Raw genomic sequence first — 24,080 nt, 5'->3', positions numbered from 1 at the left:
TTATTAACAGAGAAATTAGAGGTTGCAGTTTCATACTTAAATATTGTGCAAAAATCCGCACGCATGAAGTATAATATCGCAAAAATGTATTTTCAGTATTTTTGCGGCATTGGCTCAATGAAGTTTTCTGAAACTTCGTATGCTAAGTCTATGGCACCCACAGATTACAGCGTATTTATTTCATTTTTATGAATTGGAAGCATCATCAGACCCAGTAGACATCTTCAAAATTTCTGACGTGTTTGGTATGGGAATCTAAATCCCTTGCGCTCATTTGTTAATCTCCTTTCTTCGTTCTTGTTTGTCTCGCGCACAGTGGCTAAAGGTGAATTCATTCCAACTAGGCCGACAAGCAGTTTTGGGCATCTCTAGGTGGCTTCGCCACCTGCGTTTTTTCGCATGTTTTCTCGCTTATTAGGCGTCATGTTTTTGATGTAGTGAAATTGCATTTTGCTGATATGAGAAAAATTGTTTTGCTGTTTAGTGGCTTTTTAAGACTGAGAAAAATATGCATATTTCTAAAAAAACATAAGAGAAAATGGCTTAGCAACATTGTACGAGGTAGTGAAGTTTAGCACAGAAAGGAAGAGATTACCTTCTCAAGAATTTGCAACCTCCAATGCTGAACACCAGGCTGGGCTACCTTTCAGCCTATAAAAAAAATGGCAGGAGTAAGAATAAATAGAAGTGCAAACCTCTGAGAGTATTGGCGTCTCCACTCTCTTGTACTACTCATCTACCTGGCCTAACATTCCATCCTTCCTCGTGAGCTGTGGAACTAAAAAGATTTCCTAACCTTAAACCACACCTTCACTGCCATTCCGATTAATCTACTGAGCACCCCATGCTACATTTTAATTTCTAAACAGATGCTTGTCGGCTCCTCACATTGATGGCGTTGTGCTAGCGTGACGACAATTCACGTGTTTTGTAAGGTCGCGTTGCTGTGAAAAAGATGCATTGCATTGAAAACAGGAAAAGGGTTCTTTTCTAGTGTGTATGAGGGAGTGTTTCACAAGGTGACTTTTCATACCAAACGATGCACTGCAGTGGACACAGGAAAAGGAACGCTCACCTGTGTGAATACGCATGTGCCTCACGAGGTTGTACTTTGCTGCAAAAGACAAACTGCAGTGGTTACAGGAAAAAAGACGCTCTCCAGTGTGGACGCGCATGTGAGAAACGAGCTCGTATTTCTTAGAAAAGGATGCACTACAGTGCATGCAGCTGAAAGGATGCTCTCCTGAATGAATGCGCATGTGCTTAACAAGGTGGCATTTCATGAGAAACGACGCATTGCAATGGACACAAGAAAAAGGAAGCTCTCCTGTGTGAAGGCGCATGTGTGTCACTAGGTTGCTCCTCAATTGAAAGGATGCATTGCAATGGACACAAGAAAAGGGAAGCTCTCCTGTGTGAAGGTGCATGTGTGTCACTAGGTTGCTCCTCAATGAAAAGGATGCATTGCAATGGACACAAGAAAAGGGAAGCTCTCCTGTGTGAAGGCGCATGTGTGTCACTAGGTTGCTCCTCAATGAAAAGGATGCATTGCAGTGAACACAAGGGAAAGGACCTTTAAGTGGGTGAATGAGCATGTGCTTCTCTAATTGTTTTTTCATCCCAAATGATGCATTGCAGTGGACACAGGAGAAGGAACCTTCTTTTTTGTGGCAGGGATGCAGCCAATCTTGCACAGACGCCAATGAAGAAGACTGCTCCAGGAACACTAAAGCCAAGGAACCTGTAATGACATCGAGAACACACAAAAGCGATGTTAATTGTGATTCTTATACAGCATAAGTAAATGACCAACTTGTCTCACCCAAACCAAAACTACATTTATGGCAAAGGTGCACCCATGCAAGGTTGTTTAACATTTCCAATCTTTTACAACAATTGCGATCATGCTGCATATAAACTCCCACTACATACGTGCTGCAGTGCCTCAACGAGGCACTGCAACGCTTAAGCATGGTCAAATGAGGTGTGGATTGGTAGTCGAGGCTCTTGAGAACATGTGAGCCAGACATTATAGAGCAGCACCATGGCCTCGTATTATTAGATGTGAAGCAGCTCTTTGACTAGCCTGTGTAACGCTGTCCGTCTATGCCTGCCTGCCAACGCGCCGCACCGCATTCGCCCCACCACAGTTGTTTGAACGATGTCACGTAGGTCAAGTCACAGCTGCGCGTTGATATCACTCTCTCCCTCACCCGCCGCAGCTGCCAGCTCTTCTCAACACACCTAGGTGGTGTTGCTCCTCCGCCCGCTCGCAACACACTTCTCTCTCGCTTCACCCTCTCCACCCTCCGCAACACTCAACTGCACGTCAAATGGGAACACTCTTACGGCTCGTTTATCTGCGATGAAACTTACACGAAACCCATACCGTCTCCCGTGTCTGCATTTCAAAGAAACGTTTACTCGAGTGAAGGCTACACAAAGTTTCGCTTCAAAGCGTTCTTTCAGCACCTGCGTCGATGCCCGTTTCAGCCAGGTCAACGGCATGCGCAACGCTGCTGTTTCGCATCTAATCATGGTTTTCTTTGTGAAAATGGTCTACAAGTTTTTGAATGATCAAACTCGGACAAAAATAACTCGTTCTGCTCTTGACAAATGATGTCCAATCCAAGAAGGTAGCCTAATAAATGCAAAGTACACGACCTGATTTGAGCATCATGAGCTGCAAAGTTGCCTCTACTGCAGCAAGATACCGCAATATGGCTGCATTGTGCACCGAAAGTAACGACAATGTTCGAAGAAAAAAGGAAAATAAAGTGGGCAAGGTCATGACATGTGCTCGCTGATACAAAAGGAGCAGGAAAGCACATAAAGTGTGGGAGAAATTCCTGCTACCACACTCATACACAATAGATTCTAAAAAAAATTGGCCGCAGTTGACTTGAGAGTAATAAACAATAATAATATCTAGAGTTTTACATGCCAAAGCCATGCTACGGTTATAAGGCATATCATACTGGAGGGCTCTTGGGATTTCAACTTATGATAATGTTTAAAGTGCACTGACATCACACAGTCTACGGGCCTCTAGCGTTTCACGTATATCGAAACGTAGCCGCTGCAGCTAAGATCAAATCCAGGACTTTTGTGTCAGTGACTGAGCAATGCAGCCACTATACCACCATGGCAGATAATAAACTAATTTAATGAAAGAGTTGCAGGACCCCATTTAAATGAGTAAATGCCAGGTGCCGAAAAAATAATCTCATTTATATATCATTTCAACGCATCCTAAGAGCCATATTTCTACGATTATGACAATAAATACTAACACATCAAAATGAAGCAGCATATCTGTATGGGTAGCAGTGCTTGGTTGATTGATTTGATTGATTGATTTGTGGGGTTTAACGTTCCAAAACCACCATTTGATTATGAGAGACGCCGTAGTGGAGGGCTTCAGAAATTTTGACCACCTGGGGTTCTTTAACGTGCACCCAAATCTGAGTACATGGGTCTACAACATTTCCGCCTCCATCGGAAATGCAGCCGCCGCAGCCGGGAATCGAACCCGCTACCTGCGGGTCAGCAGCCGAGTACCTTAGCCACTAGACCACCGCGGCAGGGCAGCAGTGCTTGGTATTCCAAAGTAATGTTGTGTACAGCTTGGTATTCCAAATAAATCTTGTGTACAGAACAGACAAAGATCAGTGCTGGCTTCCAACTGCATTTTTATTTTGAAAAACAAGCATATTGTAGGGATTCAAGGCTGAGGCTAGCCCGAGAACTCCTCAGGGAAGAGGGGGAGACCGAAAGAAACCACGTTTGTTGATCCACACCAGGGCTGCAACTGCCCGCTGCCAGCGGCTGCCACATGCCACGAGTGCACCTGCGACCGTCATTGTCCTCTTCTTTCAGAAGTCGGTGTGCTCGCAGCCGCAACTCCCATACTACCCCCTCCTTTTCGGCGAAAGTAGAGAGAGGAACGTGCTGCGGTAACAGTTGACCCTGGTCATGACGGACTGCACGTGGCGCACAAGCCCACATGCCAGTGCGGTCCGTCCACAACTCCATGTGGGAGCTCATGGGCTGCCAGCCCTTAGTGCTGTTCCTATATGTCTCTCTGCCTTTACGACTGGCCTGCTGCTTGGAGTGCGAGGTAGAAGCGCCGAAGTGTACACACATGCCATCATACTTAGAACCTTTGGCTCCAGCACCAAGCACGGCTGGCTTTAGCTTTCCTTGCCAATTCTCTGACCTTCGCTTGAAGTTTCTTACCATTGAGGTGCCTTTCAAGCTCGTCGCCGTGAGTGATCACGGTTGTTGCCCAGATGCCATCTTGCGTGGTCACCATGTTGCATTCATTATCGGTGCCATCAGCCTAGGCACCATCTTTCCTGCTGTAGCTGTGTGTATCACTCACCATCTCGTCATGCACTGCAAAGTTGTCCATGACATAATCGTCCTCTTATCAACTTCAACACTCTTGGCCCATGCCCTCGGCATCCTCCACGTCATGAACGAACTCTGCATCATCGGCCTCTATGCATATCATGTCTTTGTCCCAGTGTTGCATGCCATTGCCCTCCTTGTCATACTGCACTTCACCGTCAGCGGCTGCTTCCCAATTCAGCTGCCTCTCCCTCCGCACATTCTCCTCCTCCAGTGTTCGCATCAGCGACCTATCCTCACGATCCCAAGACTTCACGACCTCTTTCAGTTCCTGCAACTCCTCCACAGCTCCATCGCCGTGCTCCCCAACCTCCTCATCGCAATGCTGAGACTCTTCTGCCTCTCTTTCGCCTTCCTGGGACTCTGGCTTCTTCCTCAACGATCTCCTCCTCCACCTCCGTGAACTCCTTAGCGTTTACATTCTCCGCACCTTCGTCGGCCCACTGTTTTACATGCTCAGGAGTTGCCTCATCGCCTACTTCTTTGACATCCGCAGCGCAAACAAGGTTCCCATCAATGTTTTTCTCGGTCTCGGCAGGCATGAAGTCCTTCTTGGTAGTGCTGTTGCAGTTCTCGTCTTTCGCCTCCACATCAATGCGCAGCGTGTAGTGGCGACTTTTTCTCTTTCTTTCCTTCATTTTCCTCTGCACCCAAATGGCATCATTAGCGTTATCGGCAGCTCCTTGCCTGACCGCAGCGCCAGCGCGCCTCATATTGTCCTTTGATGTGGCTTCTGCTGGCACGCCTACAGCAGCGACATTCCGCTGGCTGGTCTTACACTCACCGGTCTCTTTGTCACCTCCCTGGAAATCGCCTCTCTCCTCCGTGACGATCGCCACGGCCAAAGGAGACAGCTCAGTACTAAGGCACCTGAGAGCTTGCTCGTACCATGCCTGTACCGAGGGTCACACGCTCATAGTCTTGAGGCCGAGGCAGATGGTGAGGCACAAGGGGGCCCGAGAGGAACGTCAGGAGATGGTGGCTTGTAGTCACACTCCCGAAAGACCACCTCCTCAACTTTCCGAGCAAAGCGGGCAAGCTCCTCGGGGAAAGGAAAAGAGATGCTTAACAGGTGTTGCTGGAAACAGGGATGGCATCACCGCATAACGTGCGACACCCTAATGGTATCAGGAGCAGTGGGGTCCACCAGACAGAAAAGATCCTGCATGGCCCGAACATAATCACGCAGACCCGCCTCTGGGTGTTGCGTTCGGGCGTCGAGCTCATGCCGTATGCGGTAGTCGTAGGCGACCGGTAGGAACTCTTCTCGGAATGGCGCGATGAACTGGTTTTAGAACTGGAAGAAAAGTTGAAGATGCCACCACAATTCTGTAGCACCGTGCAGGGCAACTGCTTGAACCCGCCAAAGCACGTCGGACTCCGGAAAGCTGCTAATGGTCGAATCTTCGAAAAGTTCGTCAATGAAATCGATGATCGATTCCCTCGCGTCTTGGCCGGAAAAGGTTGGGATGGTGAGCGGCGTTGTCAGGGCCATGGTTGCTGACTGCCAGGCTGGCTCGACATCCGTGGCCCAAGGGCGGGGTTCTTCCCGTAGGGCGCCAAATGTAGGGGTTCCAGGCTGAGACCAACAGAAACCACATTTACTGATCGGAACCCGGACCGCAACTGCCGCTGCTAGCGGCTGCCGCATGCCACGAGCGCACTCACGACCATCATTGTCCTCTTCTTTCAGAGGTCTGTGCGCTCACGGCCGCCAGTCCCATAATATTGCCGCAATCTAATAACAGACAGCGACGAATCGACGTCTTGCTTGCCCTCAGACCAGGACGCAAAAGCCCTCTTCTTTCTTCACTTCCAAGGGATTCCACCTACAGGTGATGGCTCATACCCATTACCTGTGTAACATTACTCCCTCTCCTCGAAAAGCATCGGCTCGATGCTGGTAATGAGCGTTGAGAAAAAAATGAGAAAGAAAAGATGCTACCATGGAACCCAACAACTCCGTCGTATGGAAAAAAAAAAATTGGCTGATGTCATAGAATTAGTCAATAAAGAAAGGAGTTAGTACACAAGACAATCAAAAAGAAACTAAGTGACAAAAAAAAATAGTCATTGCATGGTAAGTTAGTCCACGTTCGATGGATGAAGCGAGAAATATGGCTTGAGTCATGACACGTGCACCACATCACTTTGTGGAAACCGACGGGAACGTCTTGAGGTGCCCTCAGAGAGAACTTCATACGTAACGTCACTGAGTCAGCGCAGAACTTTGTAAGGGCCGAAGTAGCGCCGAAGCAACTTCTCAGAGTGACCACGCTGTCGGATGGGAGTCCCCACCCAAACTTCATCGCCTGGTTGGAAGGTAACCTCTCGGTGTGTAAGGTTACGGTGTGCGTCGGCAGTTTGGCGAGCCTGAATACGGCATCGGGCGAGTTGACGGACTTCTTCGACGCGTTGAGCGAACAATGCAGCGTCCGCGTTGAACATGCTCAAGTTGTTGGGAAGGAGCATTAAGGAGTTACGGAGTTAAATAAGCATTATGGAGCATTAGGAGTTACGTAAGGTAGTATATCATCCCAGTTCTTGTGATCAACGGCCACGTACATTGACAGCATATCTGCAATGGTCTTGTTCAACCGTTCAGTGAGTCCATTTGTTTGAGGGTGATAACCCGTGGTTTTCCTATGTTCTGTACCACTTAGTCCCAGCACTTCTTGAAGCATCTCTGCGGTGAAAGCTGTACCACGATCAGTAATTATCACAGCTGGCGCTCCGTGACGAAGTACGATGCTGGTGACAAAAAACTGTGCGATTTTGGCTGCGGTAGCTTTGGGCAGGACCTTTGTTTCGCTGTAACGCGTTAAATAATCGGTGGCAACCACAATCCACCGGTTTCCAGAAGAAGAGGTGGGAAATGAGCCGAGCAAGTCAATGCCAATTTGATGGAATGGTGTCTTCGGCGTGGCGATAGGCTGTAGTAGTCATGCTGGTCGGACAGGTGGAGTCTTACGGCGTTGACAGTCGCGGCATGTGCGGACGTACTACTTGACTGTCTTCGCGAGGTGGGGCCGGTAGTATGAGCGGCGAATTCTTTCCAATGTGCGTGTGTAGCCAAGGTGTCCGGATGTTGGTTCGTCCTGACAAGCATGTAAAATATCGTCCCGAAGCGAGGTCGGCGCAACCAGTAGGTAAGTAGCCTGGGTATGGTCGAAATTTTTCTTATAGAGGACTCCATCCCTGATGCAGAACGAGGCCAGCGAACGTGCGAAGTTTCGAGGAAGGCTGCGTTTTCAGCCTTCGAGGTACTCAATCAGCGGGCTTAGCTCCATGTCGTCGTGTTGTTGTTGAGCCAAGTCGGTTGCTGATACAGAGGAAAGGAATGTATCATCCTCTTCAACGTCCACGTTCGTACTTCCAATTGGTGCACGTGAGAGGCAGTCAGCATCAGTGTGTTTGCGTCCTGACTTGAGAATGACTGTAACGTCAAATTCTTGCAGCCGAAGCCTCCAGCGTGCTAGACGACCAGAAGGGTCTTTGAGGTTGGCGAGCCAGCATAAAGAATGGCGGTCCCTAACTACCCTGAATGATCTACCGTATAAATAAGGGCGAAACTTTGTTATAGCCCAAACAACGGCTAAGCATTCTTTTTCTGTTGCAGAGTATTTTTTCTCTGCAGATGATAGTGTTCGACTTGCATAGGCAATCACACGCTCTGCGACATTTTGCCATTGAAGCAGTACAGCTCCAAGTCCGACGTTGCTGGAATCCGTGTGTAGCTCTGTGGCAGCGTTATCGTCGAAGTGACCTAGTACAGGTGGGGCTTGGAGATGGTTCCGTAGCGTGTCAAAGGCGTGATGCTGATCATGACCCCAAACAAACAATACGCCGTCTTTCGTAAGTTCATCTAGCGGTTCAGCGATTTTAGAAAAGCCTTTGACGAAGCGTCTGTAACATGCGCAGAGTCCCAGAAATCGGCGGAGGTCGCGCTTGTTCGTTGGGACAGGAAATGCGGCAACAGCTTTCGTTTTCTCAGGGGCTGGATGTATACCGGCGTGGCTGACAACGTGACCAAGAAATTTCAGTTCCTCGAATGCAAAGTGGCATTTCTCAGGTTTGAGAGAAAGTCCAGCTGTTCGAATCGCCTGAAGAACTGCCTGTAAGCACTGGACGTGCTACTCAATCGTGTCCGAGAAGACGACCACATCGTCAAGATAGACAGGACACGATTGCCATTTTAGCCCAGAAAGAACAGTGTCCATCATTCTTTGAAAAGAAGCTGGCGCCGAGCATGAGCCGAAGGGAAGGACCTTGAAATCGTAGAGTCCGTCAGGAGTAATGAAGGCAGTCTTTTTGCGATCGCACTCATCAACAGATATTTGCCAATAGCCGCTGCGTAGATCCATGGAAGAAAAGTAACGAGCATTGCGAATGCGGTCCAGCGAGTCGTCTATTCGTGGTAAAGAATACACGTCTTGCTTCGTGATCTTATTCAACTTTCGGTAGTCGACACAAAATCGCAGAGTACCATCTTTTTTCTTTACTAACACAACAGGGGACGCCCAGGGACTGGTCGATGGCTGGATGACATCGTCCTTGAGCATCTGCTGGACCTGTTGGCGTATAACGTCTTGTTCTTTTTGCGAGACTGTAGGCATGCTGTCGAATTGGTCTCTCGGTAGGCTCGGTGATGACACGATGCTTGGCAAGCGGTGTTTGGTTAACTTTCGAAGTCGTAACGAAGCAGTCCCGAAATTAGCCGAGTAGCTTCAAAAGACGTTCCCGTTGTGCAGACGGTAGACCCTGGTTTACGTCGAGAGTGCTTGCAAAAGTCATGCCGGAATCGTCGCACGACGAAAGAGCAGATAATGTTGAGGGACCAGGGACGTCGGCAATATCCTCAAGGTATGCGATCGCAGTGTGTTTGGTAAGATGGCGATACTCCTCGCAGAAATTCGTGACTAATAGGCAAGCCTGCTTTCTACTGGGCTGAACAATACCTCGGGCAACGCAGATTTGTTGTGCAAAAAGTAGGGACAAATTTCCTTCTGCAATTACACCATCGGGGACGTCTTGGTCACATTCAACGTTGATAAAAAGGCTGCTGCGGGGAGGCAGAGTAACAGATTCGGAGGATACACGTAGGGCAGCCTTCGATAAGCGGGCGGTTTCCGGTTCAGGATGAAACGGGTCCTCGAACGACACCTGCAAGTCTCGTAGGTCAATAATAGCGCCGTGTTCGCGAAGAAAGTCCAGCCCCAGAATGAGTGGACGGGAGCACACAGGTAATACGAGGAAAGACCCTGTGAACGTCGAAGCACGGACTTGAACACGGGCTGTGCACATTCCAGTCGGCGTGACGAGGTGGCCCCCTGCCGTGCGCAACGGCAGTCCATGCCAAGGGGTAGTTACCTTCCTCAGTTGGGATGCTAGGGCGCTGCACATAACCGAATAATCGACGCCGGTGTCGACGAGGGCAGTGACGACGTGTTATCGACGTATACGGTGATGTCGGCGGAAACAGTCTTATGACTTTCGGAAACGACTGGAAAGTCAGAACGGTCTTTGTCGGGTCTTTGCGTCGAAGGAGGCTCTCTGACAGTTCGTTGGGACGCGGCTTCACCCACAGGAGCCGCGGTTCCTAGTTTCCCCTGTGGGGACTCGGTGACCGGCTTCTGAAAGGAGCATAAGATGACGAGGGAATCCTAGGTGACGTGGGGCGGCGAGGTGATGGTGATCGTGATTGGCGGCGTTGACCAAGGTGAGGAGCTTGCTGGTCCATAAGGTACGCTTCGGTGTCGCGGGGACGCTCACTGTAACACGGGCACCGAGCATCAGGGTGAAAGCCACGGAGACCAAGTTGGCGGTACTGGCAATTACGGTAGACGTGACCCGCTCGCCACAGTGGTAGCAGAGTGAACAGTTATCTAACGTACGCCACACGCTGGCCTTTGTGGCGTTCTGCCGTGATCCAGACGGACGATAAGTTGGTGCACTCGGAAACCTTGAGGCAGGTGGCGGAGTCGAAGAGGTGCCCTGGAATCGATGGCTAGCCTGATCCATTCTTCCCATGGCAGGATCAGGGCCATGTGGTGCAGGAGATCGCAGAGCCGCTGCATAAGTCAGCACAGAGGCCTCAGGCCTTGTTGGCGTGAGCGGGGTGACCACCTGCCAGATCTCATTTCGGATTCAGTCTGCGAGAGCACTTACGGGTGGTTGGGGTCCCGCTGCTTGGAGTTGGCGCAGCTCGTCCCACACGACGCTTCTTATGAACTTTGCGAGGGCATGCCTCTCGCTCTCAGCCCCGATAAAGCATGCAGCAGGGGTCACGTCAAGGCGTTCATACTGTGACGACAGATACTGGAGAGTACGCTCCGTTGTGGTTGCCTCATTTATGAACTCTGCCACAGTCGTCGGTGGATTGTGCACGAGTCCGGCGAAGAGCTGCTCTTTTACCTCACGCATTAAATGCCGCACCTTCTTTTCCTCGGACATTTCAGGGTCAGCACACTTGAAGAGTCGAAGCATGTCCTTGACAAACATCGAAACTCTTTCGTTCGGTCGTTGGTTCCGAGACGAGATAGCCTGCTCCGCTCTCTCTTTCCTTTCAGTGCTGCGGTACGCATCACGAAACTGTCGGCTGAACTCATGCCACGTCGCAAAGGAACCCTCGTGATTCTCGTACCCCGTTTTGGCAGAGTCTTCTAACGCAATGTAAACACTCCGCAGCTTGCGAGCTTCATCGCATTCGTTGATGTTGGCAACTCGATTGAAGTGGTCAAGCCAGTCGTCAACATCTTCATAAATGTCTCCATGAAATGAACGTGGTGTTTGCAGCGCATGAAAAACATGAGGGAGAAAAGAATAGGCGTCATTGGTTTGACTAGCCTGGTTGTTAGTTGAAGTTGCCATCTTGTCTTGAGAGAGGGGACTGTATTCGGGAGATAGTCCTCGCAGGCGGCGACTGCTTCTTGTCGTGGGAGCTGTAGCTGTCTCCAAGTAGCTCGGTGTGTCGGCTGAAAATCTGCAGCCGAGGCCCATTTACCCAGCACCTCCATCAGTGCCGCGATCGTAATAACAGACAGCGAGGAATCGACGTCTTGCTTGCCCTCAGACCAGGACGCAAAAGCCCTCTTCTTTCTTCACTTCCAAGGGATTCCACCTATAGTTGATGGCTCATACCCATTACCTGTAACAATATATAACTATTGTAACACTAAGTACATGAAATAGAATACACCCCAAACAACAACACAATAGCAAACGATCCAGGGCAAGATGGAACACAAAAAGCAGTGACATTTCTTAAATCACACATGCACAAAACTCGGGGTAAGAAATTTTTTGCTTTTGTTAGATTTGTAGACTATTCTGCACTGCGTTGTTTCATATTAAAATTCATATTATGAATGTATTCTTGTTTTTACATGAACTACTCATACTACTATTGTAGTCTATACTCATGGCAACCATTTCATTCCTCATTGTTCATCTCAATTTAATGAAAAATTTTACCTTTAAAACCTCTGGCTCAGTTCACGATCAACCAGTAAAGACATGCCAAGAAGAGATAAGTAGTCTTCACATAAAAGTGTTTATAAACTTGCATGGCAGACAATCAAGTGCTGACATTGATGGCACTATCGAGTAAAATATAATGAAGGCAACAATGAGAATCACTTGAGCTAAAATAGAACAGAGACATTCTGCATGGTGGTCAAGTATTCTACCGCAGAGCCATGTCAGAACCAGTTGTGGTTGCAATATTGGCTACTTGCTCTCACAGTGATGCAACAAACATTAGTTACATAATCTATAGTCAAGCATTGCTCGAGTACACTGATAAAAGTGCGTTATTACAAGCACATAATTGGAATGTTCATGTTAAAATTCTCATTACTGCTCTAATGCAAGTACAAATGTTATGTCAAACCATGAGCTACACTTTGCATGCTAGTGTAGTCGATATGTCTGGCAAGCCAACAATATGGGCACATCTATCAAACTTACAAATCTGGTAAAATTTTTATAAGGAAATTTCCTAGTGGCTTTTCAGTGATTGAACTGGTAGTACAATCCTTCACTGATCAGTGGAAAGTGCGCAGCATCACCTTTTCTCTGCACTTTTATAAGCAGATTGAAAGCATTCCTGTTAGTAGACATCCAAGAAAGAGCACGCTTTTTACTGGTGAGCAAGTCTGTGTGAAAGCATTGACTGGCTCACTGTGTCAGGCATTTCTATTCTCAAAAGCATTCTTGTTGTCTGAAAACCAAGAGCTCACTGTGTCAGGCATTTCTATTCTCGAAAGCATTCTTGTTGTCTGAAAACTAAGAGATGTCGCTATGTGGCTGAATGATGATGATGATATAACTTTATTGATTATCCGGTGAATTGAAGGCCCGAGCCTGGGGCCGCCTAGATGGCTGCTTGGAGCTGTTGCTTCCGCACTGCCTTCAGGGCTCACTGGAAGGCCCAAAGTTGCTCCGTGAGTTTTGAGCTTTGCAGCGCGGCCGACCACTGCGCCCGCAGATCTTCCGAGGAGACCGCCATTTGATCTTGGTATACTCGACATCCCCACACCCTGTGTTGAAGGGTGGCTTTACAAGACTTGCATAGCTTGCATATGTCGCTCTCGTATATGACAGGGTAGAAAGTTTTTAATTGCACGGGATTGGGGTAGCTTTCGGTCTGTAACCGCCTCCAAGCAACGGGCTCTACTCTGTTGAGTTTAGAGTGAGGTGGTGGATACATTTGCCTCTGTATTTGATAGTATTTGGTTATATCACTGAATGTGGTTAATCGATCTTTTTCTCTCCATATCCCCTCCTCCACCTTCACTTGACAAGTATAAGTCACACCTTGCTCAGCTCAGCGAATAAGACCTCTAGCCTTGCAGTGTGCTACCTTATTGGGATTGACTGCAGGAACGTCTGGAGCTGTATGCGCTGGGAACCAGAGCAGTTGTCTGTAATTCTTTTCTACAGCGGAAAATATTGCTTCGATTACACTCATGACGTGCCAAGCCTCTGGGGGAGATTTGGCCCTTAGCATGATTTCGAATGGCCGCCTGTGAATCACTAATAATATATCAAGCATTCGTAGAGACCAGTGCTAGTGCAATGGCTATTTCCTCTGCTGTCTCGGAAAATTTGGTATTCACTGACACGCTGGTAACAAGCTTTTGGTTGCGATCTATGACTACTGCCACGTAGCTATTTCTGTTTGGGTATTCTGCTGCGTCTACGAAGGCGGCTCTGTCGTCTGACCCGTAGCTCTGGATACTTTTTTCAGCTCTACTCGTGCGTCTACTTTTGTTGTAACATGGATGCATGTTCTTGGGTATATTAGGTACCAGAAGTTTCTCACGAATTTCTCTCGTGATCGTCCTTTTTTCTCCGTTTTGGTTGTGGTAATTCATTCCTAGCTTGCGTAGTACATTCCATCCAGTAGAGGTTTTTGTTAGTCGTTCCACCCGACACATTTGTTGTGCTTCTGAGTTCCTCTATTGTGTTATGAAGTGCTAGCTTTAGAAAAAGGTCTGTGCGCATACTGGTGGGAATCCCTAGCGCTAGTTTGTACACCTTTTTTAATCAGGTTGTTAATTTTGGTCTTTTCAGCTGCGAACCAATTAGGCTACTATGTATGTGATCTGACTGATTACAAAAGATTGTATCAGCCGTATGATACTTTCTTCCTTCATACCCTGGTGCTTGCTAGTAATTCGTTTTATTATTCTTATGGGGTTTGGTGCCGAATCGCTTCCAATTTTTTAATGGTTTCCCCGTTTGTACCTTTGTTCTCGATAACAAGGCCCAGTACCTTGAGTTGGTTGACTATAGGGATATTTTGGCCGTACCCTGCGTGTATTTTAATTTTTTCGTAGGCCTAGTTCCTGTCATATCCATTGGGAGGCCTACCCCTAAGTGTGGGACGGTGCGGAAGAAGCTCTGACTTGTCTGCGGAGCACGTGAGACCTGTTCTTATCTGGAGTTCCTCTACTGTGTTTATTACAGTCTGTCGTTGTTCCATAGAGCCATCGCTCCTATAACAAACCTAAATAGTAATATCATCTACGTAGATTGAATGGTGTAGAGATTCAATTTCATTAATTTTTCCGGGAAGCCCTATTAAGATGAGATTGAAGAGCATCGGAGATAAAACAGAACCTTGCGGCATGCCTGCACCACCAATGTCGATCTCAGGCGATTTGAGTCCTCCGCAGAGATGACTGCCTTTCTGTCTGACAGGAAGCTCTTAACGTAGTTATACATCAGCTGCCCTAGTCCTATCCGTTCAATGTTTTTCAATATGGCTGTATGGTTAGCATTATTGAAAGCCTTTTTAAGGTCAAGACCCAAGATGGCCCTAGTAAAGCGCGTTTTATAGTCAATTATATGATGCTTGAGTTAAAGCATCGCATCTTGTGTCATAAGGTTTTTGCAAAACCCTATCATCATATCTGGGCAGATGTTATTGTCTTCTAAGAAGTTCTCAACTCTGTTTAAATTTACATGTTCTAGTAATTTTCCGACGCAGTATGTTAGAGAAATCGGTTTGAGGTTGTCGATGGCATGCTTCCTACCAGGCTTTGGAATGAGCGTTATCATCGCTTTCTTCTACTCAGCTGGTACTTCTCCTTTTATTCAGCACTCGTTCATGTATTCTGTTAATTTGGAAATTGATTCATCATCGAGGTTTCTAAGAGTTTTGCTACTTATACCGTCGGGTCCTGGGGCTGATTTGGTGTTTAAATTTTGTACTTCTGCTTCTGTAACTTCCTCGTCCATTTTTGAGTTTGCATTACTGTTGTAGCTAGAGCGGTTACAAGGGCCTGCCTGTGTGATGTATTTCTTCTCTAATTCTTTGAGAAGTTCCTATTCTGTGCCATCACAGCTGTGTATTAACCTAGTAATGGCATTGCTGTTGTTTTTCTTGTTATTTTCCGGATCAAGTAGAAACCTGAGCAAGTGCCAGGTTCTGCCGGTACCTAATTGCCCGTCTATAGAATTACAAATCTCGTCCCATTGTTTACTGAGTTGCTTAGCATATTGTTCTATGTCTTTGTTAAGAAGTGCTATGCTCTTTCTCAACTTCCTGTTATGTTTTTGGCCACTAAGTCTACGTTGATGTGACTGCTTAGCTTCCCACATGCGGACAATTTTGCTGTCACATTTCGTTAAATTAGATTCAGGTGGCACGATTTTTGTAGCAGCATTGACGTTTTCCCTGAGCTGCTTAGTTCATTGTTCTATGTCTGTGATTGGTCATTGTTCTGTCGCCTCTCGTGTTCTATGAAGCAATTCCCAGTCTATTAGTTTAATTTCTATTTTTTGGGGACTACTTGGGCCATACGTGAAGTGTAACTCTGATATGCGGTGGTCACTGCCCAAATCTTGTAGTGTGTTGTGCCACGCTGCCATTACAATATTTTTCGTAAAGGTTAGGTCTGGGGTTGTGTACCTGTTCAGCGCCATGCCGATTCTGGTCGGACTGCCGGGATCTGTGACGATTTTTAGGCCCAACTCTTGCGAGTCATCCTATAAGGCCCTTCCTTTTGGTCTTGTATATAGATATCCCCAGGCAGTGTGCGGTGCATTAAAGTCTCCTACTATAACTACTACAATTTCTCCAGTCAGGCTAAGTGTTTTCTGGAATAGGTTCTTAAATTTATGCTTATGTTGCAAAGGGTTGCTATAAATGTTCAGAATAAATAAGCTATGCCCTGTCTTCTTTTGCAGGAGGAGTTCCAATAAGATATTTTGTCTATGTGCACTATCCCTGTGTTGTGTTGCACGCATGTGATGCTTCTTTTTACCAGCGTGGTTAATGCCCTGGTCTCCCCTTCGGCATAGCCAAAATATCTGTATCCTGCTAGCTTTGCAATACCGTGTGTTTCATGCAAAATTATGACGTCCGGTTTATCTTTGCCTTTTAAGTAACGCTCCAAAACTGACGTTTTGTTTTCGTAACTGCTACAGTTCCATTGCCACATTCGGAAAGCTTTCTTTGGCCGTGTCAATGCGGTTGTGACCATGGAAAGGAAGTGGGAGGTTGGAGAGAGGGTGATCTTATATAATTCTGTAGCTGAGAACTTGATATGAATTGTGGCGCTTCTGCTGCGCCAGAGGAGAGTCCATAGCCTGGTAACTGCTTTTTTTCTAGAACGTCTAATCTATTCATAATCGTTGCTACTGCCTTAGCCATTTGGTTCATCATTTCGTCTTGTTTTTCATTTGATTTTTGTATCTCCGTAAGGGTATTTTGTATATCAGCTATAGTTATATCTACCATCGCATTATCTTGTTTAACACTCGCTTGAGCCTTGCCTCTGAGAGGAGGGGAATCATCCCCTTCGTCCATCTTGTTCTCCAGGATTTCAGTTATTTCGTTTGTGCTCGCATGTGAAGCGGGAGTTACCTGGCCTACTGGGCATTTTTTCTCTTTGAGGCTTTTTATTTCATCACTCATGCGTGCTAGCATTATCCTCAGATGCGCATTCTCGTGCTTTAGTTCCCTTAACTAATTGGTAATGGCAGTGTCCCCGTCAACTCACGGACGCGCGCCCTCAACCGCGTCTGCCCAGCTCACCTTAAATTTGGGGTCTCCTGTAGTAGGTGGCCTTGTTATGGACCTAGACCTGGATAGGGATTGGTGTCGTGTCCCCAGTTTTCTGGATTCAAAATGGGATGAAGATCTCTCGTGCTCGACCTTGTTCAGGACCTGGAGCGTCGTTCCTTTGCTTCTGGGAGACCAGATTTTCCGCGAAAATCAGCCTTTTCTTCTCTTGATGTAGAGTCTTGATAATCTTGTTCTCGCTCCTGTTGCAGCATTTCTCGTTTTCTTTGCTTCACAATGAAAGGTTTTTTGAATTTGGCCTCGCATGTCCTGTCTGCGGTGGTATGGTCCGCACCGCATAGCTGGCATTTGGATTCACATCAATGACCTTCATCTGGATTTGGTGTTCCACAACCGGCACAAAGCTTGTTGTCAGGATTGGGACACACGTCTCCCCGGTGTCCAAGTCTTGCATTTGCGACAGAAATTTACTTGTTTCCGGTACAGTGAGCATCGAAGTAGATGCTGCCTTGTATCGGACAAACGTGGGCACTTAGTGTCCGTCAAAGAGCTCAATCACCATGGTAGTGTTACTGAGTCTCTTCCCTGCTATCGCCATTGCATTTTTGGTAGTAACTATACCTGCTGTGATGTCTCTTGGACCCTCCACGAGTGGGATTTCTTTGATGACATCTTTGGCCGTCATGTCCGGTGCTGTCTCAGCAGCATTTGTCTCATAAAACTTGTCTTGAACTTTGATACGTTTTATAGTCTGATATTTGTTCGAAAGCTCCTGATCCAGTGTACTGGCGATCAGAATATTTTGATAGTTGTTGGGACAGATGATATCCTTCTCCCGTTCCTCTAGAGGGATGTCCGCCGCATCTTGCACTGCCACTGTTAGGTTAACCACGCCGTGCTCAGATATTTTGATTCCTCCAGTTGGTCTGATCACAATCTTGTAATCCCCTCTTGGCAAATGTGGCATCCCGCTTGCTTTGCATAGTTGGGCTAGTCTTCCCTTCCTGGGTCCACCGTTGCGCTCGACAGGCCGCGTCGGCGACGAGTTGCTCTCGTGGTGTTGGGAGTCTTGCCAGCTTGACGTTCTGTTCCTGACCTCTTTCCATCACTTTCTCTTATTCAGTTCTTCCTCTGTGATGCTGTGTCCCTCTACGGTGACTTCCACTATTGCGAGAATTGTGAGGATGATCAGCAAACGTTGAGAAACTTGGCACCACTAAACGCCAGCTGTGGCCGGAAAGTTGCAGGAAACGTGCGTCGCTGTCACTAGACACGAGGCTGGGCCGCCGACACAGCATCAGCGGGAACACTGGCGGCGCGTCTATGGGCGTGGGGCCGGGCTTCCTGCTACGCGTTCCTGGCAAAAACGGCCGTATCTTCGTGACAATCGAAATGCTCACCTGGAGCTTCGTGTCCACTGGTTCCTGGTGATAAGCTCGTTCTGCTGATGTTGAATATCTGATGACGCTTGGTGATTTTCGCCACAAAAACATGTGAAAACTGCAGAGCTGACGTGATGTGCATCTGCTCTCTCCGGCGATCGCAGCGCCCCACTTTTTGTAGCTGAAAACATTTTTTTTTTCAGAGTCATAGCTAAAAGGGGCACTTCAGTTTTAGACCAGGTAGAATGGTTATTTTTACTTCATCTTACACCACAATGCTCTTCATCAATCGCTTACCGACGCAGCACAAGTTGATCACTTCCTACCATCACCAAACAAGTGCCCTCACCAAGCGCATCAATCACACTCTCACGGACATGCTCACAATGTATATGTCCTCCGACCACAATGACTGGAATCTGGTGCTACCTCATGCGACCTTTGCGTACAATTCTTCGCGTCATGACACCACTGGATATTCACCCTCTTATTTGCTCTTATGACCCGTTACCACTGGACACCTTACTTCTAACTACTACAACCCCGTCAACCAAATATGCAAGCGACATTTGCTCGTGCTCACCACGCACGTCAGATCGCCTACTCTAGACTTTCGGCTTGTGGTCGTGACGTTGATGAAGGCAGCAGTGGGCGTATTGAAGATTGAACTCTTTTATTTCACTGCACTTATGGTCAGGAAACTGAAAGTCAAATTCCTGCAAGCATTGCACGCTGTACATGAACAGAGTGTCGGCTCTCGAAAAAATTACAAGCGGTGAAGTGCATCGGCATTTGCACATGAACCATCGAATTTCCCACCCGTATCACTGGTCATTGTGCAAGCTCTCGAATAAGCTGGAGTGTTCGCATGCGGTGTTCAATCTTCACAAAATGATCTACTGTTACAATGGTTAAACTTCTTGAATACTGAAACATGGTTCGCACTGATCATTGCTGACAGTCTTTGTGGTGTAAACGAAATACAGCAAATGTGAAATGACAAACAAGCATGGCGATTCAATAAATAACTTTTTAAATGAATTAAAATGCAGTCGGTTCGTTTTAGCACTTGACTCACATAGTACGTACCGAAAATACTGAACATTTTCCAAATAGTTTTCGAATATTTTACGCTGGCCGGAAAACCCCTACACAAATAAAACTCTGAAAAAGCTGAAAGTCATATTTCTCCCTTTAAACTACTAAAGTACCAATATCTTAGCATCCCAAACTTTTTCAAACTAACAAAGCAATATTGATTACCGAAAGAAGGCATTTCTTTTAAAAATTACACTCTTACTCAGTTTTTATTATGAGATAGCTGGATTACATTATTCAGTGATTGTCTTCACCTTGCAGTAACTGAACGGGGGTGTTATGTCAGCATTCAACTTCATAAATAACAGCAGATGAAAGTTGTTTTTGTGCAAATTTGTCACTTAACGCATTCAACACCTATATTTGCATACCTTTAAGACTAGGGCTCACGATGTGATGGCAGGTTTATCTATTTCATTCCATTTCTAGCTGCACTCGTGATGTGCGGTTCAATATTATTTAATGTTTTTTGTGTCTTAACTCAATTAAAAGCAGGCAACAATATATTACCTTGATTACTATAGTCACTACAGTATTTCAACCTACCCTAAGAAATATTTTGAAGACCATGGGGGGTTCTCCACAGCTGGTTACCTCAGTTTTCATAATTGTGGCAGTATTCACAGTTGGTTACATACAACCGTAATGTTCTTTAGTGAAAGCTTCAAAATATTTGTACGAAATGAGAAGTAGTGGAGTTCTAGGGCTCTCTTGAAGATTACTACGGTTCAAATAGCATTTAAAAGCATTTAATTAGATTACGTATCAGATTTGGAGTCATCACTGTTCAATATTCACGATTCAATACCTCTAAACATAACATATTCAATGTTGCTTGAAGAGTCCATAGCCGCAAGCACACTGCATCTGGTTGTGCATAGTTTTTAAGACCACAGTTTTTCTTGTTTAGTAGTTGTTAGTATGAGAAAAAGCAGTGCAAACATTTCCCATTCACGTTTTGCTAGCTAACAACAACACAAGAGAGATGAAAATTCGCAGTGCAACCCAAGACACAACGAATTTTTTGATGCCACACATCCAAGCACCAGCATCCACACATTCCAGAAAAGAGGAAAGTGCTGGTTGCCAGACCTGTCCTCCTCACTGGATGAAAAGGTCTACAGCACGGTTTAGCAAGGCACTGGACAAGTGAGGCGAGGAATTACTGGAGGTGAGGAAGGAAGCAGTGAGAAAGAGGGTCAAGCAGCTCATGGTGAAAATTGTTGCGTGCACATTTGAAAAGGACCCAAAGAGAGACAAACCAGCACTATTTAATTGCCCTTCTTAGTGTCAACTGTGTCCACCACAAATTTCACCATGGACCCCAACCAACTTTTGAGAGCATCTCTTTTGAGAGCCTTCTTTTGAGAGCATCTCTACGAGTTCCACTGTCCATGTTTTTAAATAAATTTTCTGTATTTTATAACCCGCGACAACATGTAGAGGATTTGCATAGGTAGAGCTTATACGTGTAAGCAGTGCGCATGTGCGGAACATAGCGACCACGCCCTCATGAAAATATGCGAGATTCGATTTTTTACATGTGTTTCATGTGCATGCAGGACGCTTAGTGCGGACGCTGTGATCAAACGGCTTGCATTGAAACACCATGGCAGGATCAGCTCCGCCCCTTCGCTTTTCAAACAGCGACGACTTAGACCTGCTATGTTATATGAGAGAATGCATTTCTTTCGAGGAAAACATGAGGCACACAGTGTGCTGGAAAGAGATCGCTGTCCGCGTGACAGAGTTGCACAAAAAAGTGTTGAGCGCTCACGCTGTTTGGGACTGGACAGACCTGCTGCTCACACAACACACTGAGTGAAACAGAAAAAACCTTCGCAGGCAAGTTGCTTGGTAGTTTCCATTGAGTGAACAATGCACAATGCAAACTCGACTGGTAAAAAATTTCTTTTTCTTGGTGGCACCTCCTAGGTTCGGAACCAAGGAGGAGTACTCGAAACAAGACCACTTGCCCAACGAAATTTTCAAAATCGCAAAAAAGAACGGCTATGAAATGAGAATCTTTAAGAAGGCACCGTTGGGCTCTAGCAGCCGAAGGACATCAATTATCAATCAATATTGCCAGAGGATGGAGCTATGTGGTAGGTGTCGCCGCGCGTTGCGTAAATGTAGCTAAAGGCGTTTCAGATGGTGCACACGTAGCTTACGTGGACTTTTCACGTTAGGGTAAATGAAGTCCCTACGTACATAAAACAAAAACTGCCTATATAGTCATGCACAGCAAAGGGCGGCATTAAGACATATCAAGAGGATTAAGAAAGAAGCAAGGAAACAGGGCAACATAGAAAGAAATAAAGAGAGACTATAGTAAAAATAAGAGAAAAAAATCAACCAAGAACTAATCTGCATTCTCAAAGAAGTGGAGCTTGCTTGCCAGCTCCACTTTTTACTCATAGTTCAAAAGTGTGCAAGCGGCTTTAACATTTTTTTCTTACGGCAAATTAAAAGCCATACCTGAAGAAACAGCTTGAGGCTCGGTTTGTGTACCGCTTGTGGACAGAATTTTCTTTTCATCTGTTTGTGATGCTTCGTGGCAGGTAAGTAGTCGCACGTGAACAGATTTGTGTGCTACGTGGCCTGGCTCACATCGTAGCTCTGGCCATGTTTCTGCAGGTTTCCCCGACTCTCGATGCTGACCCGGTACTGCTGCATGTACTGGCCCTGCTGCAATGTCCTCCTGAAATAAATAAGCTTGTGTTGTTGCAAGTGACGAGGCTACGCATTAATGCCGAGAAAAGCAAACGAAAGACCTCGTACATAATTGCTTGCGTTTTGTTAACTTAGCCTTGGCATGTGCCTGACTGTTGCATCTCCAGAGAGGAGCTGTTCAAGAAAATCAAACAGCATATCAAGAGATGTGTTACTGGCACATACACAACAAAAAAAGAAACATGGCGATAATGCTGAATAACCCTACAGTATAATATCTATGCCTTACATTTTCCCGAGTCCGTACATTGCTCGTCCTTTAGTGGCACGAGTAGTCAGTGACACACTTTGCTTCTATTCCAAGCATATCCAATACACCACTTAAAATGTTCCAAATTTCCATGAAAGGACTTCTTAAAATATAATTCAACAGTTCTGTTTCATGTTAAAACACACACACACAAATGAGGACAATAGTTTCTTAAACATAGTGAGCAGCTGGCATTAGCAAGGACAGCCAAGATGGTTGCATCGAAAGCGTTGTGCAATTAGGGAAGGAAACACTATCACACAAGCAAGAAAGACGACACGGCAACAAACTTTCACTGACAATTATTTTCAAAAAGAAGACACACAAACATACATCTGGTCATGCACAATGACCAGATGTATGTTTATGATTATACAAGAGGCCGGTAGTCGCCTTGATGGGGGAAGGGGTTGCAATTTTGCCACTGGTTCGATATCACCAATGACTGCTTGTTTTGCTCGCCGCGAGATGACGAAAAGAGGCCGTGGTTGCTCTCGCTCCCACTTGAACGCACTGCCAGCAGCCACCGGGGCGCGCAGGCCACGCGCTCCCGTGCACCCTTTATAAAATATGACTAGTGTACAATTTACAAACAGCACCAAAAATTGCTTATCGACCGACATGTTTACCGTATTCGTTCCTGCTCTTACTGCAGGTTTTTTTAGAAGAATACAGTAATCATGCGAATGACAGATCTGAGACATAAAGCAGGCGCTGAGGCAGCGTGCGGACGATGAAAGCTAGGGTGCACCAGTCACTATTGTGCCGTATGCAAGAGCTTCGCGAATCATCCTGTTTCAGAAAGTCGAATCATAACACGCTCGAAAATTCCATCTCTTCAGGAATGGTGCTGTTGATGTCTACGATTCATTTCGTTCGTAAGCGAAGATGGGTGGCCGCACACCTGGCTTCAGTCGAGCAGATTCCACCGGAACTTTTTTTCTACACAATGGCAAACAACGTTGGCTGCAGTCACAAGTAGTGAAATATTACGACCAGTGAACAGTGCTTCAAATTGCTTATGTAGCAATAATACACTGTGCAGCAACTTTCTCTCGAGGGAAGTTGCGAAACGCTACTTACATAGTCTAGTCCGTCGGTGCTCGTACAGCCGTATACAGGGGAAAAGGCAGGCATGGCGATACTAAATGGTGGTATGTGGGTGTTCTGTGGTGATAATCTCAGTTTTTAGATTTCTTACGCCCACAAAAATGTAAATCCGGCGCACGGTGACGGAGCTGATGCTCGCGCCGCGTATTTTTTAGGGCCAAGAGGGTATTGATACGAGCTCATCCGCGCAGATACACTACACTTAATAAAACACATCCACATAGGGGAAGAACAAAGAAGGTTCAGCGTAAACAAACTGTACTAAATTGCGGGCGCCGCCGTTTTGACTTCAAATAACCAACGCCTCCTCTAGAAAGATGCCTAAGGAATGGCTCGCGCTCCCAGCGGAGTTGGCCTGCCTTCAGTTTTAAAGAAGCTCCGCGCGGTGGCGCTCGCGACCGACACTGTTTGAGGCCCCGACGGGAGTACTGCGAACCAAGACATATTGGGCCAAATACGAAGGGGTAGATACAGTATGCAGTGCGTGTGGAGAGGAAGAAGAAACTGCCGAACACTTGATAATGTTCTGTAAAGGGCTTCACCCAGTAGTTCAGGATGA

At 46.5% G+C, this 24,080-nt stretch overlaps 1 long non-coding RNA gene across 1 annotated transcript; it reads right to left on the bottom strand.

Moving 5' to 3' along the window:
• Positions 1–1,574: 1,574 nt before the first annotated feature.
• LOC142803450 (uncharacterized) lies at positions 1,575–22,107 on the bottom strand. Its single transcript, XR_012894125.1, has 2 exons — positions 21,907–22,107; positions 1,575–1,741 (listed from the first exon to the last, which is right to left on the bottom strand). It is a non-coding gene; the product is annotated as an uncharacterized LOC142803450 (long non-coding RNA).
• Between the last annotated feature and the right edge of the window lie 1,973 nt (positions 22,108–24,080).

The sequence above is a fragment of the Rhipicephalus microplus genome, chromosome 3 (assembly GCF_043290135.1).
Source record: "Rhipicephalus microplus isolate Deutch F79 chromosome 3, USDA_Rmic, whole genome shotgun sequence".
In the NCBI taxonomy this organism is placed as follows: domain Eukaryota; kingdom Metazoa; phylum Arthropoda; class Arachnida; order Ixodida; family Ixodidae; genus Rhipicephalus; species Rhipicephalus microplus.
This window is presented reverse-complemented; position numbering and strand designations above follow the sequence as displayed.